This window comes from Oncorhynchus nerka, unplaced genomic scaffold, assembly GCF_034236695.1.
Source record: "Oncorhynchus nerka isolate Pitt River unplaced genomic scaffold, Oner_Uvic_2.0 unplaced_scaffold_1496, whole genome shotgun sequence".
Taxonomy (NCBI): Eukaryota; Metazoa; Chordata; class Actinopteri; order Salmoniformes; family Salmonidae; genus Oncorhynchus; species Oncorhynchus nerka.
Window position 1 is genome coordinate 83,683 of NW_027039819.1, and position 19,113 is coordinate 102,795.

Here is a 19,113-nt window from a genome sequence, read left to right on the forward strand (position 1 = left end):
GCTCTTCCTCCCGGGGAAGGACTGCCCGTTCCATGATCTCGCCATCACGGTTGACAACTCCATTGTGTCCTCCTCCCAGAGCGCTAAGAACCTTGGCGTGATCCTGGACAACACCCTGTCGTTCTCAACTAACATCAAGGCGGTGGCCCGTTCTTGTAGGTTCATGCTCTACAACATCCGCAGAGTACGACCCTGCCTCACACAGGAAGCAGCGCAGGTCCTAATCCAGGCACTTGTCATCTCCCGTCTGGATTACTGCAACTCGCTGTTGGCTGGGCTCCCTGCCTGTGCCATTAAACCCCTACAACTCACCCAGAACGCCGCAGCCCGTCTGGTGTTCAACCTTCCCAAGTTCTCTCACGTCACCCCGCTCCTCCGCTCTCTTCACTGGCTTCCAGTTGAAGCTCGCATCCGCTACAAGACCATGGTGCTTGCCTACGGAGCTGTGAGGGGAACGGCACCTCAGTACCTCCAGGCTCTGATCAGGCCCTACACCCAAACAAGGGCACTGCGTTCATCCACCTCTGGCCTGCTCGCCTCCCTACCACTGAGGAAGTACAGTTCCCGTGCAGCCCAGTCAAAACTGTTCGCTGCTCTGGCCCCCCAATGGTGGAACAAACTCCCTCACGACGCCAGGACAGCGGAGTCAATCACCACCTTCCGGAGACACCTGAAACCCCACCTCTTTCAGGAATACCTAGGATAGGATAAAGTAATCCTTCTCACCCCCCCTCCCTTAAAAGATTTAGATGCACTATTGTAAAGTGGCTGTTCCACTGGATGTCTTAAGGTGAACGCACCAATTTGTAAGTCGCTCTGGATAAGAGCGTCTGCTAAATGACTTAAATGTAAATGTAAATGTGTCGGGATGTGCCAACACGGGAGCAGTGGCGAAACGTGCTTTCAGCGTCTCGAACGCCCTCTCCGCCTCCACCGTCCAACGAAGCTGCTGGGGACCTCCTCTCAGCAGGGAGGTAAGAGGTGCGACCACCGTGCTGAAGCCCCGAATAAACCCCTGGAAATCGTTGGCGAACCCCAGGAATCGCTGGACTGCTTTCACCAAGGTGGGGATGGGCCATGATCTGACTGTACTGACGCATTGCTCCTCCATCTCCACTCCCTCCGTGGCGTTGAGATAGCCCAAAAAAGACACGGACCGCTGGAAAAACAAATATTTCTCTTGTTTAACATTTAGGTCATGCTCCAACAATCTTCTCAGCACAGACCTGACCAACAAGACATGCTGGACGCATGTATAGACCAAAATGTTGTCTATATAGATCACTAGGCCGCGTCCCAGCATGTCCCGAAACACTTCGTTGATGAAGGCCTGGAAGGTTGAAGGAGCATTAGACAGGCCAAAGGGCATTACGAGATACTCGTTATGACCCGTGGTCGTGGAAAAAGCAGTCTTTCATTCAAAGCCTGCACGAATGCGCACCAGATTGTAGGCGCTCCTAAAGTCCAGCTTCGTGAAGTACTGCGCCCCGTGCATTTGTTTGATGATGGTTGGGATGAGGGTAAAAGATAGCTGAACTTGACGGTGGCCTTGTTCAGTGTTCGATAATCAATGCAGGGGCGCAGTCCCCCATCTTTCTTCTTGACAAAAAAGAAGCTTGAGGAGGCTGGTGACTAAAAGGGGCGGATAAAACTCTGCTGGAGACTCTCCTGTACATAGGTCTCCATGGCCTCGGTCTCCGAATAGGAGAGGGAATAGACATGACCTGTTGTCTGGCGCAGCCCTCCCGAGAGGACAATGGCACAGTCCCAGGGGCAATGGGGAGGCACGCGTGTAGCCTGGGTCTTTGAGAAAACCCGGTGCAGATCCTGGTACTCCTCTGGTAAATCCACTTGAGGAGCACAGTCCGGACTTACCACCATGGTGGTGTTGACAGACACCCCGAGACACCTACCCTAACACTCCTGCAACCAACCTAGCAGTCTCCTCTCGGACCAGGAAATAACCGGGTTATGCAAACTCAAACCAGGAGAGACCTAAAACAATGGGGTGCGTGGGAGTGTCTATGATCAAGAAAGTGATCTGTTCTGAATGAGTGTCATGGGTCAGCAAAGAAACCGGAACAGTAATGTGATGTACGAGCCCTGTCCCTATTGGACGATTATCCGGGCTCGAACTGGAATGGGTGACTGTAGGGGAACCAAAGGAATGCGTAATGCAGTGGCCAGTGCGCTAAGAGATTCCTGGCAGCTCCGGAATCAATCAGAGCTAACTGGAGTGAAGGGCTAGGGTACTCAGGGAATTTAACGGGAAAACACACTGGTTGATTTGACAGACAAGGAGAGGAGACCTTGCCTTCTACCTGGGTTGGCGCAAGATAATTCCCTGGCTTGTTAACTCCTCGCCTCCTAGTGGATAGAGAGCGGGTCGGAGAGAAATTTATTCAAAAATAAAAACTGAAATATCACATTTACATAAGTATTCAGACCCTTTACTCAGTACTTTGTTGATGCGAGTCTTCTTGAGTATGATGCTACAAGCTTGGCACACCTGTATTTGAGGAGTTTCTCCCATTCTTCTCTGCAGATCCTATCAAGCTCTGTCAGGTTGGATGAGGAGCGTTGCTGCATAGCTACTTTCAGGTCTCTCCAGAGATGTTCGATCAGGTTCAAGTCCGGGATCTGGCTGGGTCACTCAAGGACTTGTCCCGTAGCAACTCCTGCATTGTCTTGGTTTGTGCCTAGGGACGTTGTCCTGTTGGAAGGTGAACTTTCGCCCCCAGTCTGAGTTTCTGAGCGCTCTGGAACTGTTTTTTTTTATCAAGGATCTCTCTGTACTTTGCTTCGTTCATATTTGCCTTGACTCTGACTAGTCTCCCAGTCACTGCTGCTGAAAAACATCTTCACAGCATGATGTTGCCACCACCATTCTTCACCATAGGTATGGTGCCAGGTTATCTCCAGACGTGATGCTTGGCATTCAGGCCAAAGAGTTCAATCTTGGTTTCATCAGACCAGAGAATCTTGTTTCTCATGGTCTGAGAGTCCTTTAGGTGCCTTTTGGCAAACTCCTGAGAAGTGGCTTCCATCTGGCCAATCTTCCATAAAGGTCTGATTGGTGTCGTGCTGCAGAGATGGTTGTCCTTCTGGAAGGTTCTCCCATCTCCACAGTGGAACTCTGGAGCTCTGTCAGAGTGACCATAGGGTTCTTGGTCACCTCCTGACCAAGGTCCTTCTCCCCGATTGCTCAGTTTGGTCGGGCAGCCAGCTCTAGGAAGAGTCTTGGTGGTTCCAAACGTCTTCCATTTAAGAATGATGGAGGCCACTGTGTTCTTGGGGACATTCAGTGATGCATAAATGTTTTGGTACCCTTCCCCATATCTCTGCCTCGACACAATCTTATCTCAGAGCTCTACGGACAATTTCTTCGACCTCATGGCTTGCTCTGACATGAAGTGTCAACTGTGTGACCTTATATATACAGGTGTGTGCCTTTACAAGTCATGTCCAATCAATTAAATTGACCACAGGTGGACTCCAATCAAGTTGTAAAAACATCTCAAGGATGATGGATGGAAACAACTGAGCTCAATTTCGAGGGTCTGTAAAATTATGTAAATAAGGTATTTCTGTTTTTAAAACGTGTTTTCGCTTTGACATTATGGGTTATTGTGTGTAGATTGCCGAGGAAAATTGTTAATTTAATCAATTTTAGAATAAGGCTGTAACTTAACAAAATGTGGAAAAAGTCAAGGGGTCTGAACACGCTCCGAAGGCACTGTATATGTTATAATTAGTATACTACTGTCACGTTCTGACCTTAGTTCCTTTGTTTTGTCTTTGTTTTAGTATGGTCAGGGTGTGAGTTGGGGTGGGCAGTCTATGTTCGTTTTTCTATGATTTGGGATTTCTGTGTTTGTCCTGGTATGGTTCTCAATCAGCGGCAGCTGTCTATCGTTGTCCCTGATTGAGAACCATACTTAGGTAACCTGTTTTCACCCTTTAGTTGTGGGTGATTGTTTTCTGTTGTGTGTCTGCACCAGCCAGAACTGTTTTCGGTCGTTAGTTTTGTTATTTCCGTGTTCATTTAATAAATATGGACACATACCACGCTACACCTTTGTCCTCCTCTTCTTCCACCACCAACGGCCGTTACAACTACCATACGTATTGGCGTGTTCTCGCATGCATCTGCATATTTCCGTTATGGATTGCCTCCTCTGTGAAGTGTGCAATAACTCAATTCAACCTTTGCATTCCTTCTAAATAACTTAGTCCACTCTGTTGATAACACATTCTAGTTTTGGGAGCAGAAAACCGTATTGAGATCAAATGATTAATGGATGAGAAAATGTGCATTGTCGCCCAAAATCCATCTCGTTCCATTTTCTCCCACTGCTGACCAGTGGGCTTCCTCTCACATGTATACATCCAGGGAAATATCCATCTCATTTTCCCGTCTGTGGTTTTACTGCTCCAAGCCTCACTGGACTGTGACAATGCTTCCATCTAGTGGTTTGCAAGGGCGTCACACAAACTCCTAAAGACAATGTATTTGAAATGGTATGATCTGATAGTGCTAATTGAGTTTTAAATAGTACCAATGTGAAAGTATGACATACTCAAACACACATTGCAAACACATTTATTTTTTTGTGTAAAGAGATGCCACAAGGCAGAAGAGCAGCAGGAAGCCACAAAGCCACTCAATGCCTATAAAAGAATACATCTACACTTAAAAAAACATAGGATTGCACTACCAGCTTATTGCCAGGTAAAAGCTGATCAATCGTACAATGCAATTTCCCCCTAGTGTTGACTGAAGCGGTCAGCCCAGTGCTGGTTATATATCAAGTAAAGACACAAAAGAGACAAATAGAGACCACTACACATATTCTACACACACACCCCTCCATTCCTCATTCAAAAGGCACACTTGACTTGTGAATCAAACCAGTGAGAGATATTTTATCTCTTAGGATGGCTTAATTTATTTTGAGTGACTCTGACATGCTGGGATTCACAGCTTAATTCAACTGATTTGTTTATCCAACAGAACCATATGATGTGCATACAGTAAAGCACACATTTGAAACTCATTCATATTAGCTTAAGGAGAGACCCTCAAGTCAATTCCTCCTTGGCTCACTGCTACTGCAATAAGTGAAGCTAGGTACATATTGTTTTTGTGTCTCTTCAAATCAACTGAGACATTAACTGTTGTCTGAATATTTTATTTTATTATTATTATTATTTTATTTTACTGTAAGTGTTTTAACTGATGCTCCCATAAGAGCTCTTATTTGTCTCATGGGTTATTATGATGTTCAAGACAAAGCTGGTTATGAACCAGGGTTGGGGCCAATTCCTTTTTAATTTAGTCGATTATGGAATTACATTTTTTTTCTCAATGCTTCTCTAGGAACATTTTGGAATTGGTATTTTAGTTTATTTTCAGAACTGACTGAATTTAAATGGGAATGGCCCCAACTCTGGCATACGATACCTGTGTCTCTGGCATACGATACCTGTGTCTCTCTTTGGCATAAGATACCTGTGTCTCTCTTTGGCATAAGATACCTGTGTCTCTCTTTGGCATAAGATACCTGTGTCTCTCTTTGGCATAAGATACCTGTGTCTCTCTTTGGCATAATCGCAACATGCTGTTCATTTTTGTACTTTTTTGTCTTCATTAAAACAGTGAACAGCTCAAACCTTGGAAGGCAATACTTCAGACAAACAGCAAGACTAAAAGGTTAGTTTTTTTTATCTCTTCTTACTGTATAATGGTGCCAAAACATACAATGTTTTCTGACTCTTAAATCTTGTTTTAGGGACCTAGACTACACCAATGTTTTAATCAATATGTCCCTAAGGGGATAAATAATGTTGTACTGAATTGAATACCTCTACTAATCACTCCACTAGAGCAGGTAAACACAGCTGAGTGATCAGAGCCTGGATAAACCTCAGACAGGATAAAGCCCCACTCATACTAAGTACTTGCCTGTATTTTTAGCATGCTGACCCTTCTCTAAAGTGATTGGGATGAACAGTTGGTTGAGAGGGGACAGGGCAGGGTGGGTGAGGGTGGAGAAGCAGGTGGGGCATACACAGAGCCCTGAGGGGGGGGGGGGGGGCTCTAGCCTGGCCTCTCTCATTTAGCACACTGATGTAGAGTCAGAGCAGAACTCTGGGGCTCCACAGCAGAACTCAGTCAGTCATTTTACATAGAACACATGCTTGTGTATTGTCAGTAAACCCTACACTACAGTAACTTATCAGGCAAAACCTTAACATCTGGATATGATTTGCTTCACCCAAAAAGCCCCTTTAATTTAGTCACGCTCACCCACACAAATTAATTGATTCACATACAACCAACCACAGGTTGGTGCCACCTCAATTGGGGAGGATGGGCTCGTGGTAATGACTGGTATCGGAGTCAGTGGAATGGTATCAAATACGTCAAACGCATGGTTTGATGCCATTCCAGTCCCTCCATTTCAGACATTATTATGAGCCGTCCTCCCCAGGAGCCTCCACTGAGTGAGATCCAGGCCTGTAGCATCTCAGAGTAGGCATCAAACCGTGCTGAACTAGGATCAGTTTAGCCTTTTACTTCATAAGGAATAAGATAACATGGAAACTCCTACTCTGAGACGCTTTTTGAATACCGGCCATGGTCAGGTGGGGTTAGGACCCTTATTCATCAAGCATCTCAGAGTAGGAGTGCTGATCTAAGATCAGTTTAGCCTTTTAGATTATAATGAATGGACAGGGGGGACCTGATCCTAGACATGCACTCTAACTCTGAAATACTGCTTGATACATACAGCTCCTGGACCAACCCAGCCTGTCTAGTCCATGTGGATGGTCAGTGGGGCAGCTCCTGCATGACCTCTTCGGCCAGCTGTGTGATGAGTTGCCAGGCCTTGCGGATGTGACGTGACTCGGTGTTGCGGGCGCAGAGGGCGAAGCGCAGCACAAACTGACCAGACAGCAGGCACGGCACCAGGTGGATCTTCCTGCTCTTGTTGATCCTCTTCAGCAAGGTCTCATTCACCTCGTTGGAACCCTTTCAGGAGGAAAGGTTAGATGGGGTGCTATTTGGGATACAATCTATTACCTATATAGTGCACCTTATTCCTTATATGGCCATAGGGCCCTGGTCAAAAGAAGGGCACTATATAGGTAATAGTGTGCCATTTGGGATGTTACAATAGTCTAATACGTTTAAAAAAAAAAAAAAAAAATGGATGCCGGCAGGCAATGTGAACAATGCATAAGAAGCATAGGTTCCAAAATGTAAACTAAAACTACACTGCTCAAAAAAATAAAGGGAACACTTAAACCACACAATGTAACTCCAAATCAATCACACTTCTGTGAAATCAAACTGTCCACTTAGGAAGCAACACTGATTGACAATACATTTCACATACTGTTGTGCAAATGGAATAGACAACAGGTGGAAATTGTAGGCAATTAGCAAGACACCCCCAATAAAGGAGTGGTTCTGCAGGTGGGGACCACAGACCACTTCTCAGTTCCTATGCTTCCTGGCTGATGTTTTGGTCACTTTTGAATACTGGCGGTGCTTTCACTCTAGTGGTAGCATGAGACGGAGTCTACAACCCACACAAGTGGCTCAGGTAGTGCAGCTCATCCAGGATGACACATCAATGCGAGCTGTGGCAAGAAGGTTTGCTGTGTCTGTTAGCGTAGTGGCCAGAGCATGGAGGCGCTACCAGGAGACAGGCCAGTACATCAGGAGACGTGAAGGAGGCCAATAAGCCAGCAGCAGGACCACTACCTCCGCCTTTGTGCAAGGAGCAGGAGGAGGAGCACTGCCAGAGCCCTGCAAAATGACCTCCAGCAGGCCACAAATGTGCATGTGTCTGCTCAAACGGTCAGAAACAGACTCCATGAGGGTGGTATGAGGGCCCGACGTCCACAGGTGGGGGTTGTGCTTACAGCCCAACACCGTGCAGGACGTTTTTCATTTGCCAGAGAACACCAAGATTGGCAAATTCGCCACTGGCGCCCTGTGCTCTTCACAGATGAAAGCAGGTTCACACTGAGCACATGTGACAGACGTGACAGTCTGGAGACGCCGTGGAGAACGTTCTGCTGCCTGCAACATCCTCCACCATGACCGGTTTGGTGGTGGGTCAGTCATGGTATGGGGTGGCATTTCCATGTGCTCGCCAGAGGTAGCCTGACTGCCATTAGGTACCGAGATGAGATCCTCAGACCCCTTGTGAGACCATATGCTGGTGCGGTTGGCCCTGGGTTCCTCCTAATGCAAGAAAATGCTAGACCTCATGTGGCTGGAGTGTGTCAGCAGTTCCTGCAAGAGGAAGGCATTGATGCTATGGACTGGCCCGCCCGTTCCCAGACCTGAATCCAATTGAGCACATCTGGGACATCATGTCTCGCTCCATCCACCAACGCCACGTTGCACCACAGACTGTCCAGGAGTTGGCGGATGCTCATCAGGAGCATGCCGAGGCGTTGTAGGGAGGTCATACAGGCACGTGGAAGCCACACACACTACTGAGCCTCATTTTGACTTGTTTTAAGGACAATACATCAAAGTTGGATCAGCCTGTAGTGTGGTTTTCCACTTTAATTTTGAGTGACTCCAAATCCAGACCTCCATGGGTTGATACATTTGATTTCCATTGATAATTTGTGTGATTTTGTTGTCAGCACATTCAACTATGTAAAGAAAAAAGTACTTAATAAGAATATTTCATTCATTCAGATCTAGGATGTTTTATTTTAGTGTTCCCTTTATTTTTTGAGCAGTGTATATACCATAGACCTAACAAGAAATAGTTTTAGTCTACTCCAGTCCAAAGATAGTTTACGTCTGTTCAATGATCATGTGCTGAACTATCATTCACATTTGGTTGAATTGTCTTACCTTTAGTCTAAAGCAGACAAGCCCTAACACGACGTCTGCGCTGATCTCAAAGCGCTGGTCAGCGCAACCAGGCTCTCAAACTCTTTGGCCAACTCCACATGCTATGAAGGCAGAGAGACAGTCAGTCATTCATTCATACTCAGACAGCCAGTGGTTGAAAAAGTACCCAATTGTTATATTTGAGTAAATATATATAAGTAAGTCACCCAGTAAAATCCTACTTGAGTAAAAGTAAAAAAGTATTTGGTTTTAAATATACTTACGTATCAAAGGTAAATGTAATTGCTAAAATATACTTAAGTATTAAAAGTATAAATAATTTCAAATTCCTTTAAGCAAACTAGGCGGCACGATTTTCTTTTTTTTTTCTTTTTTTTACGGAGATCCAGGGGCACACTCCAACACTCAGACATAATTTACAAACAAAGCATTTGTGTTTAGTGACTCAGCCAGATCAGATGCAGTAGGTATGACCAGGATTTTCTCTTGAAGTGCATGAATTAGACCATTTTCCTGTCCTGCTAAAAGCATTCAAAATGTAATGAGTACTTTTGGGTGTCATGTAAAATTTATGGAGTAAAAAGTAAAAATGTTTTTTAGGAATGTAGTGGAGTTAAAGTTGTCAAAAATATAAATAGTAAAGTAGAGTACAGGTACCCCCAAAAACTACTTAAGTAGTACTTTAAAGCATTTTTGCTTAAGTACCTTACACCACTGCAGACAGCAGTCTGAGGTGCTACAGATGGAAATGGGTTAAGGTGAACTTCTTGATATGGACACCCTAGGTGACACCCTGGTAACAAAATTGTAATTAATTTTTTTTGTTGTAATACACATTTTTGTCTTTAATGTTCATTCACCCTTGAGATGGGCTCCATTCTCAACCAAAGGGTTAATGTGATGACAACTGTTTGATGAGTGAAAATACTAGATAAACATTAAAGCACATGGCCCTAACCATACAACTTCCTGAATCTAACAGAAAATGCATTGTTGTTTAGTATGCCCATGGAACCAGGTATATCTCAGTATGGAAATTAATGCACAAGCTCTTTGACAATGAATCTAGTCATAAACCAGTCAGTATTAGCCCAAAGGCTGGCAGATGGCAATATTGAGTCTTTTCAGCTTACTGTCCAAAGAGGATCTACAGTATTCAGCCGGCTATACATTTGTATCCACAGTGGACCAGTTCGTACATAAAACATTCTCCATGTGGGCTACAAAGGCATCAATTTCCTCCTTAACTTGATTTAGTGGTGACAAAATGGTGGCTAATGCTACTTCCTGACATTGCGTACAGCGTTCAGACCAATGGTAAACAGTCTGATGCAACCTGATTGGCTGAACGCGATACGCAACATCCGGGAATTGCAATTAGCCACTCTAGCATTCTGGTGGAAAATGGTGTTTCATAAAGTAAGTATGCATATTTTCCCAGTTGTTGTATGCCTTCTCACAATTAAAATCAAGTTAAGAAGCAAAGTGATGCCTTTGCAGCCTGAATGGAGAATATTTTATGCACAAACCAGTCCACGGGGGATACAAATGTACGGTTGCATAGATTCCCTTTGGACGATAAAATGAAACAATTCAATATCGCCATCTGCCGGCCTTTGGGCTAGGTCAGTCTATGTTTGAACAAAGAAGTCCGGAAATCGGAAGAAAATAACCATGAAATAGTCAAACTGTCCAACCTTCCTTGGAGGAATGCTCAAAGCTAATGTCCTATTCCTATTCCAGCTCATCCTGTTCAAAATCTTATTCACCACAGGATCAAACATGTAATCCATTCACTAATCATCAAAGTACCCTGTGTGTGGCATTAAATGCTTAATGAGAATTGAAACGTGTATCATTGCATGTAATCACAATTACACAGTAGTACATCATGATGTACAGTATTTGTAACCAAAGGCTGAGTGAGAACAGCCAGGACAGGACTATTAGTAATAACTCCAATGCCAAATCAGTCATTAATGAGGCCAAAACTCTGGTCCTAACTGATTATTAGCTGAGCACTCCACTTCCTCATTCCCAGCCAGTAGGTCACCACCACTATGAGGTTTAATGGTCCGTGTGTGTCCACTATAATAATTCATTTAGTGTTCGTATGTCTATTGAGAAACTGTATGCTGCTGTACCAAGATGATAGGAAAAGACCCATTTCTGTCATCTGACCTATAGTAGGCAATGGTAAACTTGTTGAATAGCACGGTTTTGTAAAAAGACAACTGTAGCCTACATATAATTGATTACAAACATGTCAAATCAAACTTTATTTGCCACATGTGCCGAATACAACAAATATAGACTTTACCGTGAAATTCTTACTTAGAAGCCCTTAATCAACAGTGCAGTTCAAGAAGAAAAAATATATTTACCAATCAGGATAAAATAAAAAGTAACACTCCTCAACGAGGCTATATACAGGGGGCACCAATACCGAGTCAGTGTGCAGGGGTACAGGCTAGTTGAGGTAATCTGTACATGTAAGTGGGGGCGAAGTGACTGTGCATAGGTAACAACCAACGAGTAGCAGCAGTATACAAGAGGGGGGGTCAACGTAAATTGTCCGGTGGCGATTTTTATTAATTGTTCAGCAGTCTAATGGCTTAGGGGTAGAAGCTGTTGAGGAGCCTGGTCCTAGACTTGGTGCTCCGGTACCGCTTGAGTCTGACCATTTTCTGGGCCTTCCTCTGACACCGCCTAATTATATAGGTCCTGGATGGCAGGAAGCTTGACCCCAGTGATGCACTGGGCCATTCGTACTACTACTACTACCCTCTGTAGCGGCTTACGGTCAGATGCCGAGCAGTCTCCGCTTTACTGGAGTTGTTCAATCTAATAAAGACAGTAGATGAATGCAGTATGGCTGAAGGCCTTGTGTTGCTGTTGCTTAATTTACTGATAGAGCTAGACAGACAGACCAGGCTGATTTGATTGACAGACCAATACAGAGGAAGGGAACCTGAGCTGTTTCTGTGCTTTGCGGTTACCTTACGGATGTAGTCCTGAAGGCCTTTGAGCCCATACATTCGGAACACAAACCACATCTTGAGAGAGCGGAACCTTCGGCTTAGTGGGATCTGCCAGTGCTGTGAGGTAGTGTGAGGTAAAGGGGGAGAGAGGGTGAGGTAAAGGGGGAGAGAGGGTGAGGTAGGGGGAGGTAGAGGGGGAGATAGGGTGAGGTAGGGGAGGTAGAGGGTGCGGTAGCGTGAGGTAGAGGGGAGATAGGGTGAGGTAGGGGAGGTAGAGGGGGAGAGAGGGGGAGGTAGAGGGTGCGGTAGGGTGAGGTAGAGGGGGAGATAGGGTGAGGTAGGGGAGGTAAAGGGGAGAGAGAGGGTGAGGTAGGGGGAGGTAGAGGGTGAGGTAGGGGAGGTAGAGGGGAGATAGGGTGAGGTAGAGGGAGGTAGATGGTGCGGTAGGGTGAGGTAGAGGGGGAGATAGGATGAGGCAGAGAGGGATAAGTGGGTTAGGGTTAGTGGAGCAAACAGAGTGAACTCTGATATGACATCCAGTTCCACTTACACATAGACAGAATATAATGATAATAGATAACCATTCAGCTTACCCTGTAATCTGTGATCAGTCCTGTGAATAAACAGATGAGTAATTATACTACTAGCAATTCACAGCCAACATTATAATTATTAACATATTATTGAATGTTGTTACCGTCGCTGACCTTTATTCTCTCTCTCCCTAGATAATAAACCGATCTCTCGCTCTCTCTCTCCACATACAGTAGAAAAGCCCTGTTGCAGTGGTAATAACCTGTAATTTCATTGAGCTGGAACTGGGGAAGCAGTGGCCTTACTGTGAGCAGCCTTCTCTGTGAGGAGAGGTTGGCCAGTCTTTTGTCTTTCTGTCAGTCCAATTAAGGAGGAGGAGGCTTCAGTGTTGTGTTGAACTGTGTCCCAAATGGCATCCTATTCCCTACATAGTGCACTTTGTACAGTCCTTTGGTGCCCTGGACAAAGTAGTGCACAATCTAAGGAATAGGGTTCCAATTGGGAGAATACATCTGCATCTAAGATGGGTGACACTGTCACTGGCTAACACTGGCAGGCAGCGATGCAACAGGACCATTAGTGGACTATTACAGTGCAAATGTTTTGTGGGGAGGACGTGAGGGACATCGGTAATTGAATTGTTTTAGAGTGACATATTGCGTGTTATTAGGTCAGCGTTTGGACGCCTTATTGTATTTACTCTCTAACACAAGTACTCACAAACATATGGTACAACTACAGTACATGAACACACACCACACACACACACACACTTCCTAGCCATATAAAACATGGGGCTGTGGTGGTGAGTATTAGTTTATCCACCTTGGGTTTATTAGCAAGCCTAAAGCCAGCAGGATTGTGAGGTGAGCAGGCCGACAGACCCTCAGATCCTTGATGTGATATACTGGGCTCTCACACTAACACCATTCACATCCCATTACATTACAGGGACTACAGGCATCATCTGCACTTGATCAAATTAAACCACTATACTGTAAATAGGCTGATGAGACTATTGCTAGATTTACCACATTTAAACCTAATATATTGGAAATAACAAAAAAAAGTAATACAGACTATTGTCAGTGCAAAAATATCTACCCGACTCTTGATGATCATGTTTCAGGTATAGAGGATCCATCTTGAAGGCCCCAATGAGATCAGATCTTTTCTTCACCCTATGGACAGACACTGAAACACTTAAACACTCTTACCCTATGAGAGCTCCCACAGAAAACATAAGGGTGGGCTAAAGGGCAAGGCTTTTTAAGAAAGAAAATGGCTCCCCACATACAGGTGTTCAGTGCTACATTAAGTCTTACAAAAGACACACGGTATTGAAGTAAATTATAATCTCTATTTTGTTGAAGTATATTCTCTTTTTGTTAACTTCTATTGAACAATAAAGTTGTATTGTAAAGTGACAATGATCTAGGGGACACCCTACAGGGATGACACAGCAGCATAAATTATGTTTTTGTAAACAATGACTTGGCACAACTTGTGCTCTAGATTTTGTCTCTGAAAATGAGTTGAAAGAATTCTGTTTTCACAATCAGTTGAGCATGAAACAAGAACGTAAGATCATAAGTAAGACCAGGGTCTGTCAGTTACAGATTCAGCTGACGTATTGTTACAAACTGTTATAAACCAATAATACCATTCATAAACTGAGATGCTACAAGTAATTTTAACTGTATTACAGTTATTAAAATACACTATAGCGTCATAAAAAAGCACAGCTATTTCTGAGCAGACTACATAAGTCTCTCCTTACATAAGTCATTTTCTTTGTTAACTGACTTTGTCATGGCAACTCACCAGGGATGGAAGAGGGCATTGAGCGTTCTATCAACAAGAAATGTTGGGGTTGTTTGTGGGGTGATGAGAGAGGGCAGATGGGATGCCTATTCCCACCCACTCTGTTTAAAGAATGCTTTAGGTGTCTAGATAGTGCTTCTGGAGGTGACTTTGTTATGTCGGCCCATTGTAGAGTAGTGTAGACAATAGCCACATTAAGCAACAGTGTAACTAAGGACGGGGAGAATAGTACAGCCTTAGATTTTAGGTTATAGACACGTATTAATTTAAAAAAATTAAATTACCTTTATTTAACTAGGCAAGTCAGTTAAGAACAAATTCTTATTTTCAATGATGGCCTAGGAACAGTGGGATAACTGCCTGTTCAGGGGCAGAACGACAGATTTGTACCTTGTCAGCTCGGGGGTTTGAACTTGCAACCTTCCGGTTACTAGTCCAACGCTCTAACCACTAGGCTACACTAGTATACAGTTGCACAGTGTCGTGCTGAGCTCAGAAGGTAGTTTAGATTTGAATCAATATTAAAAACCATGCTGAAGCCGCTCCCCTCTCCCCATAGAACAGAAAAGAAACTAAGGGGTCATACAAAAGCAAAGTGAAAAATATATATTATACAAATAAAGATTTGACTTGTATGATTTGATTTAAATGACCAGCAGGGAATCTTACAGACTGTCCCCCTGGTCAGATAAAACAACCTGTTCAATAATAAACGATGTTTCTACAAAGGCTGACTGTCAATCACTTGATAACTTACCACATTGTAGAGCAGTCAAAGTTGACCAACAGCCATTTGTGTGCATTGAAATTGAAAGAGTCTGCAAACTGAAAGAGATAAAAGAGTCATCCAATCAAATCAGCTGATTTTGACTTAAGTGTACAGGTCACCGTCTTAATACACAAGCCATTTTTTCCCATTTAAATTGTAGGAAAACCGTGGTCTTAGAATATATTTGATTTGTCAAAGCCCCTTGCTGCCATCACTAGGTTTGCACTGACTGCAGCTGGCCTATCACCATATCCTTCCCACCTGCCTTCACAGACGCAACAAAAGCAGGCAGCAATAAGAGACAATATTAATCAGAGGGGCTCGTGCCCAGTTGTTACCATGCTGACAGATGCATGAACCTGCCTATCACTCATATCCTAGCAACCAGCCTCAGCTGCAGAGGGAGCCCGGTGTGTCTGCCCCCCTGTCATTCAGGTGTGTGTGTGTTTGTGTGCGCGTGCGCGTTCCCGCCTCCTCTACTACATCCCTGTCTCCCACCCCCCCCAACATTGTTTGAACTTGTGTCGCTAATAAACAGTGATATTTCTTTGATGAGGAGAGCAGCAGGGTTTTATCTAAAGGTCTGATGATGCCTGAGGAAATGACTTTAGCCTTATCTGTGCTCTCAGTGTGTCACTCCACTCGGCTCTGTTCGGTTGAAGACGCATGCTATCCAAAAGGCCAACGGATGCTGTTCTAATTTCCAACGGATTATTGGGTATATTACTTATTCTAGCACGCTTCCCTCTTGACAGTTAATTTAAGTTATTATCAAACACAAATTATAATGGGTGTAAAATACAAGTATGTTCACTGGCAATTTAACTGGAAGTGTGTGGTTTCTAACCTCAATGCCGTTCAACAGGGTCTGAATTCAGGACAGATAAAGGAACTCCCAGCATATGCAGCATCAATGTGCATCCAGATTTTCTCTGCATTACCTGAGACAAAAATACAAATGTAGAACCAGTAGTACAGAAACATACAAAGCTGGTCCTGAGACATGGCTGTAGATTAGATTCCTATGTCTTTATCAGTCTACAACCACATGTCGGTGCTAATAGACAGCCTTTAGGAGTATGTTATTAATGCTTTGAGAATCATACTTACATATGGGCCCAAGTTCAGTAATGTGATCAAATGCACATGAGGGAGTGGACCCAAGAGTAGCACAGAACTAAATGAAAGGACAAAAATCAACGATTTCTGTCAAAACACAGTACTTTACATGATATTCATAAGAATGTGTTTGTGGACTGTATTGGACTATTGGTTATTTCTGTTTGACTATTGTCTTGGACAACATGTGGCATATTCTTTATAATAAGGGGAAAATGAATGTGTCTATTCTAAGTGCCAATCTGCCGCCTCAATGCTTGTACATGTAAATGGACGTGTGTTCTAACTTCCAAAGAAGGGGATGAGTGCGTTCTGTTCTGACGTAGAAGGGGATGAGTGCGTTCTGTTCTGACGTAGAAGGGGATGAGTGCGTTCTGTTCTGACGTAGAAGGGGATGAGTGCGTTCTGTTCTGACGTAGAAGGGGATGAGTGTGTTCTGTTCTTACGTAGAAGGGGATGAGTCCTGCAGCCTTGTCTTCCTGTATCATTCTCCGGAGGGTCTCTCCCTGGACAGCATACTTGTCTGACTGCTCCGTCGGAATCTTCTTCATCCTCACTCCGGCAATCATACCTGCTCGTTCCACCGAGCAATGAGCCTGTTCAAAGAGAATAGAGTAGAGTTAACACAAGTGACTTCAAGATAGCCAACTGTCACAACCCAAACAGAGCAGATTATAAACATGTAGGTCACTTCAAGATGGTGAACAACGTCCAACCAAAGAGAGTAGAGCTGCCAAGATAGCCAAAGAAAGACAGTGATTTTGGTGACTTAAAAGACAGCCAACATTGTCTCAGCCACCAGACTTAAGCCAGATCATGCTAATAGGTTATTTTAAACCAATCTAAATTATCATTCTATCTCGGCATATAGTACTGTACATTCACCCAAAGATGAAATTATGTTTGTAGTCCGTCCATCAAGTAAGACGTTAAACGACCAGTTGTACTGTGTGTAACATCACTCCTGGAGAAAAGGGCTGTTATCCTCTTCCCCATAAAGGCCAGTGTTGTCCTCGGGGCAAAGCCATAACCTAATCCCATGCTGCTCAGGTCAACAGAGCAGAGCTAGCATGACTGTGCTGCCTGACAAACTGTTAAGGGATTTTAATGAAAAAATGACCAAATTATGTATACATTTAAATCAGAACTATAACTAAACAGAATACTACTATGTTACTGTATGGATGTTTGAATCTTATTATAATCATTAATACTGAATGTAATGTGTGTAGTTTTCGTCAAGAATTAGTACAAGGACTTTCTGTTCCTTGTTAGAAACGAATGGAGCTATCGTCAGAGGTATATAAACCAATGTACATTGTATTATGACCAGAGCTATCGAAAATAAACGCTACTGATTAATTATGAGACTGGTCTCTGTCCATTTTATGCAAAGAAGTATCTTACAAATTCTTAGAAACGGACAGAATGTTTTAATTGAACATATAGGAAATTAATTCCTCCAACACAAACAGACCCATATCACGAGAAAGTTACCAAGAAAAACTTACAAAAGGACTAATTCAAGGCAAAAAGGAGTTGGAGCATTTTTAAGATTGATTTATTTTAGCTCACTTTAATCCGTTGTAGAGGATGCAAACAGGTGACTGTCGTTTCAACGTCAAGCTGAAGTCTTCCTCAGAGTGACCTAACCATTGCACTTACCTCCTATTTATAGCCTAGTGGCCCATTGAAACACAAGTGCTAGAGGCATTACTACAGATCCGGGTTCATTCCCGGGCTGTGCCACAACCAGCTGTGGCCGGTAGTCCCATAGGGACGGCACACAATTGGCCCAGCATCGTCTGGGTTAGCGGAGGTTTTGGCTGGTGGGGATTTAATTGGTTCATCGCATTCTAGTGACTCCTTGTGGTGGGCCGGTTTCTGCGGGCTGACCCCGGTAGCCAGCTGAACGGTGTGACACTTAGCATTCAGGCCAAAGTGTTCTTTACTTCTGTAAAAAATAAACTAATTACATTTGCAAACATTTCTAAAAACCTGTTTTCGCTTTGTCATTATGGGGTGTAGATGTTTAGATTTATGAGGGAAAACATTTATTTAATCCATTTTAGATTAAGGCTGTAACTTAGCAAAATGTGGAAAAAGTGAAGGGGTCTGAATACTTTCCGAATGCACTGTATATTATATTAAACAATAGAAAGAGGAACTAATACCCAAAACTATAAAGAGGAGAAAAAACATTTGTTTATTATATATACTTAATTATTTTTGAAATGATTCCCTCTATCTATTGGTAAATAAGTCCAAAAAAATCTAAATCAAATTTATTTGTCACATACACATGGTTAGCAGATGTTAATGCAAGTGTAGCGAAATGCTTGTGCTTCTAGTTCCGACAATGCAGTAATAACCAACGAGTAATCTAACCTAACAATTCCAAAACTACTGCCTTATACACACACAAGTGTAAAGGGATAAAGAATATGTACATAAAGATATGAATGAGTGGTACAGAATGGCATAGGCAAGATGCAGTAGATGGTATCGAGTACAGTATATACTGTACTGCAAAACGCACCTGCATTACGGCGGGACTGATTGTTAAAGTGCTCTATAGTGCTCATCTGGTTTTGTGACCTGACCTGTTCAGGGTAGGAGTAGGATTAATAAGAGCAAGAGTAGAAACCTGACCTGGTCGGAGGAGTAGGCCACCAGTTTGGAGATAATGTCAGTCTCTGGACGTTGTGGGTCACTGGCCAGGATCATTCTGATCACCCTGCAGCGGGCAGCTAGGAGAGCCACAAGAGTTGCCTCACAGGCCGTACCCTACAGAAAGACAGACGAATGTAAGTGGTGTGAGTTTCGATGACTTCAGTCAAACCAGTAGGCCTTGCAACATGTACATCCTCTATGGTCTTAGGCAGGTCCCACGTTCTATAAAAAACAGACTTCACATGTAAAATTTGCTTCACATAAACCTGATGGTTTTCAAATAGCTCTTGTTCTTTTTTGATACTCTTATTCCTTTTTGATAC

General features: G+C 43.6%; 1 pseudogene; it reads right to left on the reverse strand.

Moving 5' to 3' along the window:
- Window positions 1–6,507: 6,507 nt before the first annotated feature.
- LOC135568550 (aromatic-L-amino-acid decarboxylase-like) lies at window positions 6,508–18,904 on the reverse strand (annotated as a pseudogene).
- Window positions 18,905–19,113: the final 209 nt, after the last annotated feature.